Genomic DNA, 16,765 nt, shown 5'->3' with positions numbered 1-16,765 from the left:
ACCACAGAAAGGTGGGACTATCAGGAAGAAATCCAAACTCTGTCATCAACTGTCGAAGCCACAAAACATCTTGAGTAGCCAATACAACTACCTTGTATTCTGCTTTTGTAGATGATAATGTGTGAGCATGCTGATTCTTGCAAGACCATGTGATAGGACCAAAACCAAAAGTCTGCTAATGCTCAACTGGGTTGCATGAAATGTGTATAGCACTCTGATTGTCACACCACAGAAAGGTGGGACTATTAGGAGGAAATCCAAACTCTGTCATCAACTGTCGAAGCCACAAAACCTCTTGACTAGCCAATACAACTACCTTTTATTCTGCTTCTGTAGATGATAATGTGTGAGCATGTTGCTTCTTGCAAGACCATGTGATAGGACCAAAACCAAGTCAAAGTACAAAACCAGAAGTAGACTTGCGATCATCAATATCACTAGCCCAATCTGAATCTATGAAACCAACAATGTGAGGATCTCCTGATGTGTAGTGAATGCCATAACATGTTGTACCTCTAATATACCTTAAGATACATTTGGATGCTTGCCAATGACTCTCATTAGGATCATGGGAGAATCGAGAGACAAGTCCAACCGTAAAGGAAATATCAAGATGGGTGTGTGTCAAGTACAACAAACTACCCACAAGCTGTCTGTATAGAGTGGAATCCATTGTAGGAGTATAGCAAGTGGTAGATAAAACAACACCTGACTGAAAAGGTGTGGGAGCAAGCTTGCAATCAAGCATGTCGAATCTCTGAAGCATATAAAGGGCATACTTTTGATAGAGAATCCCATTTGAAGACTGAACAACCTGTAGGCCCAAAAAATAGTGCAGAAGACCAAGATCTGTCATCTCAAACTGCTCTCTCAATGCTTGCTAAACACCCTATATCATGGAGACTAAGCTTCCTGTGATGATGAGGTCATCAACATAAATCACAAGTATCAATAAGTTACCTCCATTACGCTGAATGTAAACTGTAGGGTCGAAATGACATTGAGTGAATTGTGAAGCAAGAAAAAAGGAATCCATCTTCTCATGCCAATCCCTAGGGGCCTGTTTGAGACCATATAAAGACTTTCGAAGCCAACATACCAATGAAGAGTCCTGCACAAAACCATGAGGTTGCTCCATATAGATCTCCTATGAAGGTCTCTATGCAAAAAAGCACTCTTCATGTCCATCTGAAAAAATGTCCATCCCTGTGAAGCTGCTAGAGAGAGTACAAGGTGAATAGAATTCATCTTGGCAACAAGGGCAAAGGTCTTAGAGTAATCAATACCCTCAACTTGTGAAAAACCCTTTGCAAAAAGACGTGCCTTGTACTTATCAATAGAACCATTTTCAACATACTTGGTACAATACACCCAACGACACCGAACCAACTTTCTTTCTTTCGGAAGAGGACAAAGATCCCATGTGTGATTCTTCATCAACAAAGAATACTCCTCATCCATAGCCCTATCCCACTTCGAATGTCTTGTCGCTTGTGAAATTTTTTGAGGATCATCTAAAATGACATGACTCAAGGCCACTACTTGTAGTTCGAGAACAAGTACGACGAGCATTTGCAGGATCACCCGCTAAAGATCCAATTGCATCAACAGTATCATGAGCCCACTTGGGCACTCGCGGAACATCTGGTAGAGTTGGTGAAGGGGGATCAATATCAAGATCTTCCTTAGAGGATGCATAATCCTGTAGAGGAGTAGAGGAACTACAGGGTAGTGAAGAAGACACTGAAGATGGAGGATCCATCGAAGGATAACACTCATCAAACTGAACATCTTGCCGAAACAAGACATCTCTAGAATCAGGATCAAACAACATGTATGCCTTCATATTCTCACAGTAGCCAACAAAAATGAGTGGTCAACTCTTCTTCTCCATGGCTTTCTGCTGAGCATCTGGAATAAATGCCCAAGCTTCACTACCAAAAAAATGGAAAGTAGAAACATCGGGCTTGACATGAGTCCAAGCCTCCTTAAGAGTCAAGTGTCGCAATGCCTTGTGAGGCATCCAATTCTGAATATAGTTGGCATAATTGATAGCTTCAGCCCAAAATGAAGAACTCATAGCATGAGACTGTATCATACAATTGGACATCTCCCATAATGTCCTATTCTTTCTCTTTGCAACCCCATTCTGCTGAGGTGTATGGGGAACAAAGAACTGATGCTGTAAACCATGCTCAGTGCAAAAATCTCTGAAAGAATGATTCACATATTCCCCCTCATTGTTAGTGCATATACACCTGATTGAAAGACCAAACTGTTTCGCTACAAAAGTCTTAAAGATTCGAAATGAATCAAAGACATCAAACTTGTACTTCAAAAAGTACACCCATGTGCGTTTGGAGAAGTCATCAATGAAGGTGAGCACATATCGAGCACCTGAAAAAGATGGAGTGGGAAATGACATAAGATCATTGTGTATCAACTCTAATAGTGCTTTAGCACGTGTGGATCTACTTGCCGAAAAAGGATCTCTGTGATGTTTGCCAAGTGCACAACCTTGACACACACCGTTAGTACAAGAGATCTGAGGTAATCCAATCACTAGGTCCTGTGTATTCACTTGCTGTAACTATCTGTACTTGACATGGCCAAAACGCTCATGCCAAAGCTTGCTCATTGTGTCTGCATGAGAAATGAGAGAAGCACTTGTAGAATCAGAGCTCTCAAAGCCATCAAATTGATATAAGTGAGATTGAAGATCAACACTCCTTGTAGTAATAAGCAAATCAGGATTATGGAGGTCTTGAATAAGAGAACCCAACTGTCTTTCCGGAGCTTGAATGGAAAATCTGAAAGACAGACATGAGGTTCATAGAAATGGCTATAACCAAGAGAGCATCCTGGAGTGAACCACCTTCTAAAGAGATAGTTCCTGAACCTATGACTGAAAGATGAGAAGAATCAACAACTACATTTTGTGTAGTAACAGTCTGAGCAAGTGAGGTAACCAAATCAAATGAGTGTGTCATACGATGGGAAGCTTCGGAATCAAGAATCCAAGGAGTTGGAGAAGACAATGCTCATGCAGAAAGAGCATGTCCTTTCTCGATAGGTGGAGGTGGAGGCTTCAGAGAAGCAATACTAGAATGTTGCATGGCATCCTCTAATGCCTCAAGACATTTCCAACACTTGGAAACTGGATGTCCTTCCTTGCCACAAAAACTGCAAGGTTCACTTGTATACTTCTTACTCTTGGAGGAAGACGCACCAGACTTAGAAGTATTACCCTTCTAAGAGGGTTTCTGAGCATCCGATTTGGGAGGAGGCTTGGAGGAACTCTCACTGCCTGCTGAATCTGTCTTATGTTTCGGTTTCTGCTTTAGATTTCCTGTAGATGTATGAGCTACCAATGCCTTTGTCTTAGAACCATTCATAGTATCCAATTGTGTGAGCTTTGACTGCTCTCTAGTCAAGCGATCACAAAAGACCTCGAAATAAGGCATAACAAATCGATTCCCCAAAGCACCTTTGGTGGAATAGAATGTGGAAGCAAATATCTAAAAATTCCCTCGAAGCTTAGAGTGAATCAAATAGATTCACTCAGTATCAGTTGTCGTCTTTCCACAACCCTGCAACAAGGATCTTTCCTGAGTAAACTTCATCAAGAAGTCATCAATAGTCAGAAAGGAATTTGACACAAGTGATGTAAGGTCTGTTTCTATCTAAAGTGCTCTGATCTCATTCACTGTACCAAACAAGCCATGAAGCTTGGTCCACATGTCTAGAGGAGTATTACACTTGTCCAAATGAAACTGTAAACTATTTGATACCTACAATGCAATCAATCTAATTGCCTCATCCATTTTGTTTTGATGTTGCATGATCTCAAAAGGCCTCTAAAAGACAGGTTGCATGACATCTAAAGATGACCACAACCCTTTTGACCGGAGAAGCCAAGTCATCGAGGTCTTCCAGGTGTGATAATTGTGAGGGGTCAAAAGTTCTAGAGAAGAAGTGGTCTTGGCCATTGTTTTAGAAAGGGTTTGTTATGTTTTTTGAGAAACTGATATAATAACATAAAATAAAGATAAAAACGCCCCCCACAATGCAATAAACCAAACCCCAACTTACAAATTGACTGCGTAAATGAGAGAAGAGCAAAAAAGTTTCAGATATGAATAAAAAATACCTGGTACCAAGTATTATTGAAAAGACTAAGAATCTGGAAAGTTCTTGAGAAGAGCTTTCCGATGCTTTTTTCAGAATGGAAAATGGAGCTATAACAAAAAATTTATGCCCCTCGAAAGATATAAGCCATCAACATACTTCGGGCGCCAAAACATATATCAATTTGGAAGAAAATTCCAAAAATTTCTTCTCCATCATCTCCGTGTCGGAACCAACTTTCGATGCTTCTTTTGGATCAGAAAAAGACCCCTGTATGCTCAAGTTATTGCAAAAAAAGCAACAGGGCCCCTGGAAGTAAGAGATTATTTAAAAAAAAATTAAAACAAAACACTGCCGGCTAGCAGCGCTTTGGTGGCGGAGGGGCCGAGCTCAGCTGGGGCGGCATCGAGGCGGAGCAGAGCGGGGAAGAGCTGAGACGTGGTGGCATGGAGGCGGAGCTTTGGTGGTGCGACAACCATAGACAAAAAAGCTGACGCTGAGTTGTAAAAGCGATCATTGGCTTTGAAAAGGCAACCGCCGAAGCTAGGTTGGGGCTAGGACAGTGCTGAAAAAGACTTTTTTGGTGCTAGTAAGGGCCTCCGGGCTAGATTATTTTTTGCGTGTTTCTTATTTTTGATTTTTAAAAAAAATCATCTCGTAATGTGTGCAAAGGCCGCACAGCCTTCTGGGCGAAAAGTTTTTGCGTCTTGGATCAACATTGTCCAAAATGGACAAACTTTATATGGAAACAAGGGTTTTGACGCCTTTTGGATCAATTTGTGACGTTTGTTTGGCCTCAACTTGCTCTGAAAATTAGTGACCCCCCAATTTTCTCAGGAAATACCTGAAAAACTCCAGATCTGTTTTGTCAAACCCTCGTTCTCCTTTTTCTCCAAATAATGAACAAGCTGCAACAGATCTGGCTCTACTTTCATGAAGGATTTGATCAAAACAAATCCACAAAGCCTTCGAATACCTGCATGGAAAAAACCTGTAATAGAAGAAAAAGATGAGAGGAGGCAAGGGTTTTGCTCTAAAAATTATGCAAATGTATTCTCAGAAATGGAATAGATAAAAAACAATTACAAAAGACCAATCCTTATAAAAGGAGATCAAAACTCGAAAGGGTAACCTAAAAAGGAAAAGCTATATAATAATTACTAATTAATTATTAAATAGAGATGCAAAAATGTGTATAAAGTAAAATCTTAAGGGAATAAAGAAAATTTAATAAATGAAATTAAATTAACGCTTTACTTTAACATGCTCGACTTGCCAATCATGTCATTTTCTTTAGTTCTAATTCATCTTTATGATTTTGCAGTTTATACATTTGTCCATTTCATATGGACCACATCATCATCTTAGCCCTTCTCAGCTATTCTAGATGATTCCCTGATGTGATTTTTTTTTCCAGTTTGATTGTAAAACATTCAGTTACATAAAATAATTTTTTTTCAACATTACATTCTTAGTTTCTCTAAAACAGTGTTGGGTCCAGGGTTTAGTGTTGAACCCAACACTCTGATACATCATCATTTTGCTGTAGTATAACATAATGTATAACCTTGCAAGGTTGTTAGAATCATTCTCTATTATTTGATATACTGGAAAATTGCAATGATCCAACCTCTGCTGGGGCTTAGCAAAAGAGTTGGATACTCTAAGATTATAAACACTTGCGACTCACCCAATTGTATGGGCAAGGAAAAGGGTGAAGAGGTGTGAGATAGAAATCTGCAATAACATGAAACAAAATCAATTTTGGCATAACAATAATTAATTATTTTAAAAGGAACATTTAATAGCTAGTATATGTCCAACTCATTCTCTATTCTCAAGTTGAGTGGTGTGATTAAATAGTTGAATGTTCAATGGTTGGCAAGGTGTTCCATGTCTAAATTCCAGGTAGGGAGGGCCTTTCTAGTCAGAGAAAGTGTAGGGATAAGGTCTGTGGTTGGGTGGTTAAGCCCCTGACAGTGTTTCCCCTCTCTACAAAATCTCAGAATGTGCATTAGACAAAGATAAGTTAAGCATTCAAACCTTTATTGGTAACATGTATTTTACTTTTACGATGTCTATTCAATTAGAAGATAAGATGAATTGAGTTGTATCATTGTTACAGTTATTTCTTTAAATGAAAGCAACTCTTATCGTCAATGTAATTGGTAACCAGTTAGAGCGGTTGGTCTTCCAACTAAACTTGGAATATATTTATCTGCAAGAGATAGGTTTATCTGATCGATTGTTTTTTAAATCTTTCATTTATAAAAATATTTATTATAGCCGATCTTCTAATCTTATGTTATTGCCACAGCTAGCAATAGAAAGAAAATGAAAGATACAATGGTATTTGATGCCCTAAATGATACAATGGTATCTGATGCCCTAAATGATACAGTGGTATTTGAAGCCCCAAATGATACATTGGTGTCTGAAGCCTTAAATGATACAATGACATTTGATGCCCTAAATGATGTTGTAGTATTTGATGCCTTAAATGATACAATGGTATTTGAAGCCCTAGATGATCCAATGGTAATTGATGCCCTAATTGATATAGTAATATGTGATGCCCTAAATAGTCCAATGGTAATTTGTGCCCTAATTGATTGTGGTAATTGATGATAAACGCCATTTGACCCTTAGTGGTTGTGGACTAACCTGGGTTTTGCAGAAGCATCCCTAGCTTGATTTCGGTTTCGAATTCCATGGTATGTAGATTTTAAATTCTTGGGTAAATTAATTGATGGTATCTTCAATTGTTAGTTATGAGTTCTCTGTTTAAGTAATTGTAACTGTTAATCTCATTCACATGAACATAACTGATATAACTGTCTTCCTATGAATATGAAGTAATAATTGTATGTCTTTGATATGATGCAAACTAGTTAAGACCTGGGAAAAGTGGTTGTTACATTCTTCATGGCCCATTTAATTTCTTTTCACAATCCACATATTTTAAGCCCTTTTAGGGGATATTGCCATGACATTGATAGAGGGATGATTCCTTGTAACTTTCCATTGATTTAAAACAATTGATGCCCCTGTCTCAATCCATGAATTCCTTATGAATTTCAATTGATCATTAATTCCTTTGGCTTCTTTATCCAATAGGGTGGTCCGTACTCTCTCATGACTGAAGCCCTTATACCCTCTTGGAGCTTGATTGACGCTTTCAACATCTTCTTCTAGTATGGACATAAAACAACACTAGAGGGCAACCCATTTGCAAATATGCATCTTGCCACATCAATGTTGACAATTTCTCGATGGTCATTTTGAGTCGTAGTTTCCAATGGTCCCTTTCTTTTGTGTCTGAGGGGTGTTTCACTTTCAATATCAAGGCCAGTTATGGTAGTATAGAAGGGGTGGTTTTCTTTCGCATATCTATAGGGTTGTGGCATTATTGTGTTATTTTTTAAACTTTTATTGTCAATGGTTGTATTTTGCCTATGTTCCCTCTCTTTTGTTGCCTCATGTTCAATATATTTAATGTTGTTGCATTTGGTATAGGTACATTTTTTGGCCAAGGCATTTCGTGACTCCTCTTCAAGGGATCCATACAAATGGCCTACCACACGATAATATGAACTATTCCTTTCTACATCACAACCTTGCCAATTCTACAAAATGCACCTCCTAGAAAGGGTCTTACAATACAATCATACTTCCACAAAGGAGAATTAGAATGGGGTTTTATTCTTTGCTTGCTAGTGCCTATTGAGGAAGAAGTAGATGCCATTGTGGTTCCTTTTCCAATGACAGGAAATTGTATACATATTCAATAATAAAGAAAGTGAATGAAAAATTCAAAAAAAAAAGGTAGAGTTTATGGATAATGAAAGAGAAATGAAAAAAAACTCAAAACAAAAACAAAGCAAATGGAACTAGAACTTACTTTTTCCATCATTGTAAGCTTGCAAAAATGAGGCACGACAAACAGGAAGAAGATCCACAAATCAATTTTCCAATTTCTTGCACTACCAAACTCTTGGTCAACCAGCTATTTGCTCTAGCTCAAGATAAAACAACTTATTTGCACACTACAAATGAGAGTTAGAAGTCAACACAAACCTTTCAAATCTACTTTTTAGGGTTGTAGATGTCAAAAAATTGTTAAATTTGCAAAAGAAGAAAACAACTTGGTCAGCAACCGTAGGCCCTAGTTCTAACAAGTTCCATGTCAGTACGTAAGATTTGGAGGTGCTTCGCTCAGGTCTGACCAACTCATAGTTTGGTTCAAACTAGGTCTATGTGGCATAGGCCCTATTCGGGCTAACAAATCATTTGAAACCATGGCTGGTCCGACATCTAGTTAGGACAAACTGGACATCCTAGGTCAAAAGGAATTATAAAAGTTTCCTTATTTGTTTTGTAGATCCCTCTGCACCACTTTAGAATGGTCCATAGTTCCACCTATGGTCTTGTCTGTGTAGGAGCAATCACGCCTTTAAAACAATGTCGACCTTGGTTGACATGTGTCAACTTGTCAGAGTTCTTTAACACCCCATGGAGGATGCACTTCCCTCAAACTCCAATAATTTTCCAATTGTCCGTTTATACACCCTTGTTCTAATAGGGCCCACCGATGGATTCTAGGGATATTCTCTTCCACACAAAGCCTAATGACCAACAACTTTTTTAGATAGGTGTTCACTTTAAGCACTTGGATTTGCTTGTGTAATCATGGCAACTATAATTAGGCTGTCATGCCTTTATAGTTGGAACCCAACTGATAGTCATGTTGCAATGACCTTTAAGATTCAAGAATTTTCCCGCAACACAAGAAATCGAGTGATCCACGTCAGATTTGTCGGCACATTGATCGATTGCAACTAATTGTAATCATTCTTAGGCCATCTTGATTGAGGGGTTTTCTATAAAGCCCCAAAGATTGGTATTTTGAAAGGGGTTGGAAATATTGGACTTCTATCTAGTAGGGGAAAAAATATACTCTACTATTTGCGGAGTTGTACATTTTTGAGAGCATTTTCTTTATGAGGCATTCTCTCTCTCCTTGACATGTTTGTTCTTAATAACTAATGGGGACTTTGTACTTGGTGCATCTTCCTTTTATTTGGTGAAAATGTCATGTTGAACTCTCATAGGCGTGTTCCAGTTGGTGTGGGTGCATTTATTCGATGTTATCTTAGATTAGAATGAAGGATGAATTGTATTACCTACAACCTGTCCTCTTGGGATATAAGTCTTAGGAAGTGAGGTATTTTCTTATGATCCTTATTCAAAATATTTTTGTCAACCTCAGAATAGTGTCAAATACAAGTTCCTTGGCTGTAGAGACTTGTGCTTACTTTAGGAAGAATGCCACTTAATCTAGACCTTTGTAGATGCCTCTACGACAAGATATGAGTGTTTGAGCCCTATGTCTAGGACTTTGGCTTCTCGTCCTCTTGCCAACAATGAAGGGAACATGGTGCATCTTCTCAGAGGTGGATGATGACACTAACTTCTTACTGGAAAAGGCAAAGCCTTGTAGATGCCACTCAGCAAATTCCAAGCCCATCCAACAAATATTTGAATTGGCAATTCACCTCCCCTTAGTTTAGGTGGTTTGATTGAAGGTGGTCCTTTCCCCCCTTTTTCTCCAGACACCAACCATGAAGAGAAAAATTCTAAAATCCTAGAGGTTGTGTTGTAGGAGTGCACTTGTTCCCAACACTAGAACACTAACAGAACTGTCCCTACAAAGAGGCGAGAGAGAAATTGAGGAGTCAACATGCTCCTTAGTAGAAAGTGATTCTCTTAGAATGATTTGAAAGTGATTTATCATTTGTCTAGCTCTTAAAGAAATCCTTAAGATTTTGCTTATTTCTGAAAGTCTTATAACCACCTCTTGCAAACTATGCATTAGGATTTGGTACTAAAGTTTGGAGAAATATAAGGTGCTTTACAGGTTTGTCTTTTCTAGAACTTACTTTTACACAATTTAACGAAAACTATTCTCCCTAGATGAGGTTTTGTAGGTGCATAAGAAATACTCTTTTTGATTTCCATAGATAGTTGGTCTAAAAAATTGAACTCATTCAGCCTTTGGTTAAAAGAGTCCATTGTAAAGAAATTTTCAAGCTTATGATATCATGATGTTAGCTTTGAACTTGTCCAAAGAAATACAATAAATTCAATTCATACTATCTTAGTGTTACACAGGGACGCATCCCTATCCTAATTTCCCCCGTCCTACTACTAGGGACATTTCAGGGATGGCAAGGGCATACTCGTCTCATGTGCTCAAAAATCAGGTGGGAATATCCTAGAAACTTGAGACCATCACCCAAAAATTTGGGGATGGGTGGTAGTCCCAGGGATGGCTGGGGATGTTGCAGCCGCTCCCTGACCATCCCAGGGACATCCATCCATTCCCAAAGTTTATGAACAAAAAAAGGCTGTTCGTTTTGGCTTGGTCATATCATTAGTATATGGTTCTTGTTCAAATTTTGAGTTTAATGAGATCGTCTTTGTTATCAATTGATGGACATGGCGTGTAATATTTTTCGTACAACAAATAATTGCTAATAATTAGTAGCCAGTATATCCATATCAGTTCAATCCATTTGTAGTGCCTCTCATGTTGTCATTCTGCTACAATGTTCCATTTTGTTCTTGGAAATACTTGAGACACTCTAGTGATGACCATTATGTTATTATTTCATATGTGGATGACATTTACCTTATAGTTCAATATTTGGATATTGTTATAGGATGGTTTATGTGTTATGTACCTTATTTCATGTTATGTATCTGGTGGATTATGTTATTCCATATTGATGTTATTGTACTTTAACAAAAAAGTATGCTGGACTTGTTTAATCCTTGTTTTTCCAAGGATTGTCGGGTGGGGCATTACATCTAGTATCAGACCCCATTTTCAAACATTGGGATCTCAGTATTATTTTGCCACACTTTGTTGTTTTTAGTTGTTATGCTTCAGATTTCAAGTTTGGTCTTTTGGTTTCTAACTCCTCTTTCTTAATGAGTTTCTAATCCTCTGTTGTTGCTTCTAAAGGATGCCTCCTAAAGTTTATACTTGGCACGGTGTCGGTAGAGGAGAGGAAAATCAAGAGAATCAAAATGATGAACAACAAAGGGATGGTGGAGACTAGAATGGAACCCAAAACCAGAATCAAGCTGCATTGGGTTTGATAGTACCTCTATTACAAGGGATGATTGCAAACATGGATGCACACTTCAGTGATAATCATCAGAATAGGGAACATAGGGAAGATGATCATGAACAAGATTCTGACATGTTGGAAAGACATGGAGAGGAGAATTAGGATCAGGACCATGGACATAATGATATTTGTGGACATCATCAGGAGCAAGAATGGGAGAGATCTCGTTCACCCCCCTAGAAGAAGGTTTGAAAGCCTTAGTGCAAGTGACATGATCAAAGACCTTCAAAGGATGACTTCCATACTTCGATGGAGATGGGCCTAGACAGAAAGCAGATACATGGCTCATAGATATGAAGAGAAGGTTTGTTAGGCACCCATACTTGGCAATGAGAAGGCTTGAAGTGCAATTTCAAAGCTGTAGAACCATGCGTCGACATGGTGGGATATGGAGCAGGAAAAACTCAATATCTTGGTGGACAATTTTACTTGGGAACTCTTTGAGGAGAGATTCTGCGAGAGATATCTGTTAGCACAGTTTAGATAATCTTAGGTTGTGGAGTTTCATGGATTGAAACATGGCACTATGACTGTGAGTCAGTGAAGATATGTGGGTTATCACATGGATGAGATCCTTCTTACCCAACATTTTGTAAGAGGACTTCATGAATCTTTGGTTGGTCTTGTACGGTTGATGTCACTTCAGATACTTGCTAAAGCCTCAGTAGAGGTTAAGATCATGGAGGCTAACACGACTAAGGGGTATAGTGGGAAGGCAAGTGGTTAGTATCACAACTCACAACCTTTTGGAAGTAGCACTCCTTTACCACTTGCACCATCTTCAGGACCTTCACATAATCAGTTTGGTTTTTCTTGAAAGAAGAATGACCGCTTTGGGAAACCTTGGTTTCAAAAGGGTCAGTAGGACAATCAGAATTCTATTGCCTCAGTTGGCAAGGGATGAAATAGTGGTAGATACTCTTTGAATCAGTAGAACTGTCCTTCTCAGAGTGGACAACAGGGGTCTAGTGGAGGCAGATCTTTCTAGTCAGGCACACAGTAGGGTAGTCAATCACAGACACCTAAACCTTTTACTAGTGTTTGCTATAACTGTGGGCAGCAGGGCCACAAATCTCCTTACTATCCAAGGAAGGTTTCTGTAGGCTATGATAGAGCTCCAACCAGGTCTAAACATATTATTGGTGATGCAAGTGGATCAAACAGAGTGTTCGCGGCGGTGGACAACTACCAAGATGATTTTCAAGGAACCATAATCAAGACTACAAGTATTTTGCATGAACTTACTACTTTAGTCTTATTTGACTCTGGTGCTTCTGATTTGTTCATATTGCCTTCTTTAGTTCAACGAAGTAGCTTAATGGCATTACGTCAGGATGATAGATGGCAGGTCAAGTTGGCTATGGGGTCCAAGGTTTTTGTGGATAACTTAGTTCGTGGTCACGTGTTGGACTTAGGAGACTTCACCACCACTGTTGATCTTCCTTTTTTGCCATTGGGTTTTTAGGGTATAGTCTTGGGAATGGATTGGTTAGCCTCTCATCAGGATAGTATAGATTGCCGACATAAGCTGGTAGCTTGTGTTGATGACACAGGTAGGCAGGTTGAACTTGTAGGAGTTTCGAGAGTTGTATCTTTGCAGATTATTTCAGCAAAGAACATGAAGGGAAGCTTGCGACATGGATGTTAGATGTTTGCTATCTTAGTCAACAATTTGGAGGACATAGATAGTACAATGCTGTCACTAGATGATTACCCACTCCTTCGTGAGTATGTGGATGTGTTTCGTAAGGAGATTTTGGGTATTTCATCGAAGTGCGACATAGACTTCCATATTAATCTCATACTTGGTGCTGAACCAATTTCACGAGCACCATATTGTGTGACTACTCAGGAGTTGAGTAAGCTTCATTTGCAATTGGAGGAATTGTTGGCTAAAGGCCATATTCTTCCGAGTGTATCCCCTTGGGGTGCACCAGTCATCTTCGTGAAGAAGAAGGATGGATCTTTGCGCTTATGCATAGATTATCGGTAGTTGAACAAGGTGACGTTGAAGAAACGTTATCCTTTGCTAAGGATAGATGATCTTTTTGATCAAATGAAAGGTGCATAAGTGTTTTCAAAGATAGATCTGAAGTCGGGGTACCACCAGTTACGAATTCAGGAGGCTGACATTCATAAGACAACTTTTCGTACACGTTATGGGCATTATGAATTCATGGTTGTACCCTTTGGGTTAACCAATGCGCCATCAGTATACATGAGCCTTATGAATGGTGTATTTCACACTTGATCAATTTGTACTTGTCTTCCTTGATGATAGTTTGATATATTCAAGGACACTGGAAGAGCATGAGGTTCACTTGCGGTGAGCATCAGCTCTATGGAAACTTGGGCAAGTGTGACTTCTTTCAGTCAGAAGCGAAATACTTGGGACATATCATTTATGGTGATAGTATCATTGTGGATCTCTCAAAGATTCAAGCAATTTGGGTCTGGCTGACACCTACGAATGTCTCTGAGGTTTATAGTTTCATGAGCTTGGCAGGTTACTACCATCAGTTCGTGGAAGGTTTTTCTAGGATAGCTCATCCTATCACTTCTCTTCAGCGGAAAGGGAAGAAGATTATTTAGTCTGAGCAGCGTGAGGCAATGTTCCTAGCTCTTAAGGAGCCTTTGACAATTGCACCAATCTGAGCAGTGCCTAATCCTGCAAGAGATTTTGTGGTCTGCAAGGATGCTTTAGTGGAGTGTATTGGTGCCATTCTAATGCAAGATAGCCGAGTGATTCCTTATGAGTCATGAAAGCTCAAAGATCATGAGTTGAACTACTCGACTCATGATTTGGAACTTGTGGCGGTTGTGCATGCACTTTTGTGCTAGAGACAATTCTTATTGGGTCACTGGTTTGGTCTTCATACAAACCATTAGAGTTTGCAATATATCTTTTCGTAGCCAAACTTGAATGCACAACAACATCGTTGGATGGAGTTCTTGTGCGAGTACAACTTTGATGTACATTACATCAAAGGGAAAGAGAATGTAGTCACAAATGCCTTGAGTAGGTGAAGGCACAAGATATCACTGTTGGCACTTGGTGTAGATTTGCGAGGCTGTATCATGGAGGCCTTACCCAATGACACATGGTATCAGGAGGTACAAGTGGAGATTGAGTCTGGACATGCCCTAGTGGGACGTTTCATAGGTTATGCCTTGGAGTTTGATGGACTGTTGAGGCACATAATCTTTGTTAAATAGTTATGATAGAGACACATTGTGCACCATATTCCGCTCATCCATGGGTTAAGAAGATGCATGCTAATCTTCAAAAACTGTACTTTTCGGCCGGGATGAAGAGAGACATTGCTGATTTTGTTTCTAGATGCCTTGAGTCCTAGAGGGTGAAGGCAAAGCACCAACATCTAGCAGGTTTGTTACAGCCTCACAGTATTCCAGAGTGGAAATGGGATACAATTTCACTAGATTTCATCACTGGCTTACCAATGTCTTCTCGGCATCAGGATACTATTATGGTGACAATAGACAAGTTATCCAAGGTAGTTCATTTTTCTCCGATGAGTGGTTCTTACACAACTGCTTCGGTAGCACAGGTGTACATGCAAGATATTGCGAGACTTCATGAGATTCCATGGAGGATCATTTTAGATAGAGATCCGATGTTTACATCTGCACTTTGGACATCTCTACAGTATGCTTTGGGCGCTACTTTGAAATTCAGCTCAACATACCATCCTGAGATAGATGGCCAGACAGAGAGAGTCAACTAGGTTCTTTAGGATATGCTTAAGATGTATGTCATGGATAGACTGATGAAGTGGGAGGAATACTTGTATTTGGTTGAGTTCGCATACAAGGACAACTATCATAGTCCTTTGGGTATGTCACCTTTCCAGGCACTATACGGTAGGCCGTGTCATACACCACTTAGTTGTGATCGACTTGAGGACTGCATTACCTTGGGTCTAGAGATGCTTCAGGATATGGAGCAATAGGTTGTTCAAATTTGAGAGAATATTCTTACTGCATAGGATAGGCAGAAGAAGTATGCTGATGTACATAGGGTGGATAGGCAGTTTTTAGTTGGAGATAGAGTCTTCTTGCATGTTCGTCTGTGAAAAAGCCCAATCTGTTATGGAAAAGTCTCTAAGATGGCATCGCATTTTGTCGGACCATTTGAGATCTTGGAGCGGATCGGTCGTATTGCTTATCGTTTGGCCTTGCCACTAATTCTTTCATGCGTACATGATGTTTTCCATGTTTCTATCTTACGACTTTGTATATTTGATGTTACCCATGTACTTGATTGGTGTGATTTACAGATTGAGGATAGACAACCTACTTTGGAGCCAGTCTACATTCTACAACAGCAGCGATTGAGCCTCAGGGGTTGTGAGATAGATCAGGTAAGGATCCAGTGGGACTTGAATGATGAGACATCAGCTACTTGGGAGGATGCAATCCTATTGAGAGAATCCTACCATTACCTTTTTGTAGGCTTCTATGAGTAAGCCTAGGCTAGGGGGGAGGATGTAGTGCCTCTCATGTCATTTTGCTGTAGTGTTCCATTTTGGTCTGGGAGATACTTGAGATACTCTAGTGATCACCATTATGTTATTATTTCATATGTGGATGACATTTACCTTATAGTTCAATATTTAGATATTGCTATGGGATGCTTTATGTGTTATGTACCTTGTTATGTATTTGGTGGATTATGTTGTCGCATATTGATGTTATCGTACTTTACTTTAACAAAAATAAATATGTTGGACTTGTTTAATCCTTGTTTTTCCAAGGATTGCCAGGTGGGGCATTACACCATTTCAGATCTTTTTATCAATAGTGTTTACATTAATTAACAGTCTATCTTCTGCAAAATGATTAGCACAATTCTGAATTTAGTCACCACATTTATTGAATTTTTCTCAATGAGTTGCAATTATTTTCCTTCATTTCCCAACCACTTCAAGCCATCAAAGCTCCTAAAGCTGATCAACTTTTGAGTTTCTTCATAGTGAGGATGCCATGGCACTATCCAATATAGCTTGAGGAAGAATATAGTTTGTGATAGAAAATATTTGTAAGTTAGTTGATATATTGAGTACCTTCTCCGGCCAAAAAAGTATCCACTAAAGTGAAAGATACACCTAGTAGAATTTAACTAGTTAAAACCTCATTGGTGATTAGGAAGTAGCATTAGAAAAGGGTAGGGGACATCTATGTGCATACAACAATCTTTGTTTAGGGTTGGGGGAGGGTTGGTGGGGGTACATTTAGGGACTGTGACAGTGACGATTTAGATGACTCAAATTATTATGCAGGGTTGGCTAAATCGGAATAGGAGCAATACTACTCTTTGTTTTTATGTACTTTCATTTTTTATATTGATCATGAAACTATATGACCACACTTAGCCTTTGGGCATTTTGGTTTTGTTTGTTAAACTTATTTACATATTTTTT

The 16,765-nt window shown here is 39.1% G+C and overlaps 1 protein-coding gene across 1 annotated transcript in view; it reads left to right on the top strand.

The window, feature by feature from the left end:
* Nucleotides 1–15,990, top strand: part of LOC149529363 (uncharacterized) — a 56,333-nt gene extending 40,343 nt beyond the window's left edge. Inside the window, exon 2 of the mRNA XM_089809987.1 lies at nt 15,623–15,990. The gene's annotated coding sequence lies outside the window, so the exon portion shown is untranslated. The remainder of the gene's footprint in view (nt 1–15,622) is intronic.
* The last annotated feature ends 775 nt before the right edge of the window (nt 15,991–16,765 follow it).

The sequence above is a fragment of the Cupressus sempervirens genome, chromosome 11 (genome assembly GCF_028749045.1).
Source record: "Cupressus sempervirens isolate cs-2001-9-10 chromosome 11, ASM2874904v1, whole genome shotgun sequence".
Classification (NCBI taxonomy): domain Eukaryota; kingdom Viridiplantae; phylum Streptophyta; class Pinopsida; order Cupressales; family Cupressaceae; genus Cupressus; species Cupressus sempervirens.
This window is presented reverse-complemented; position numbering and strand designations above follow the sequence as displayed.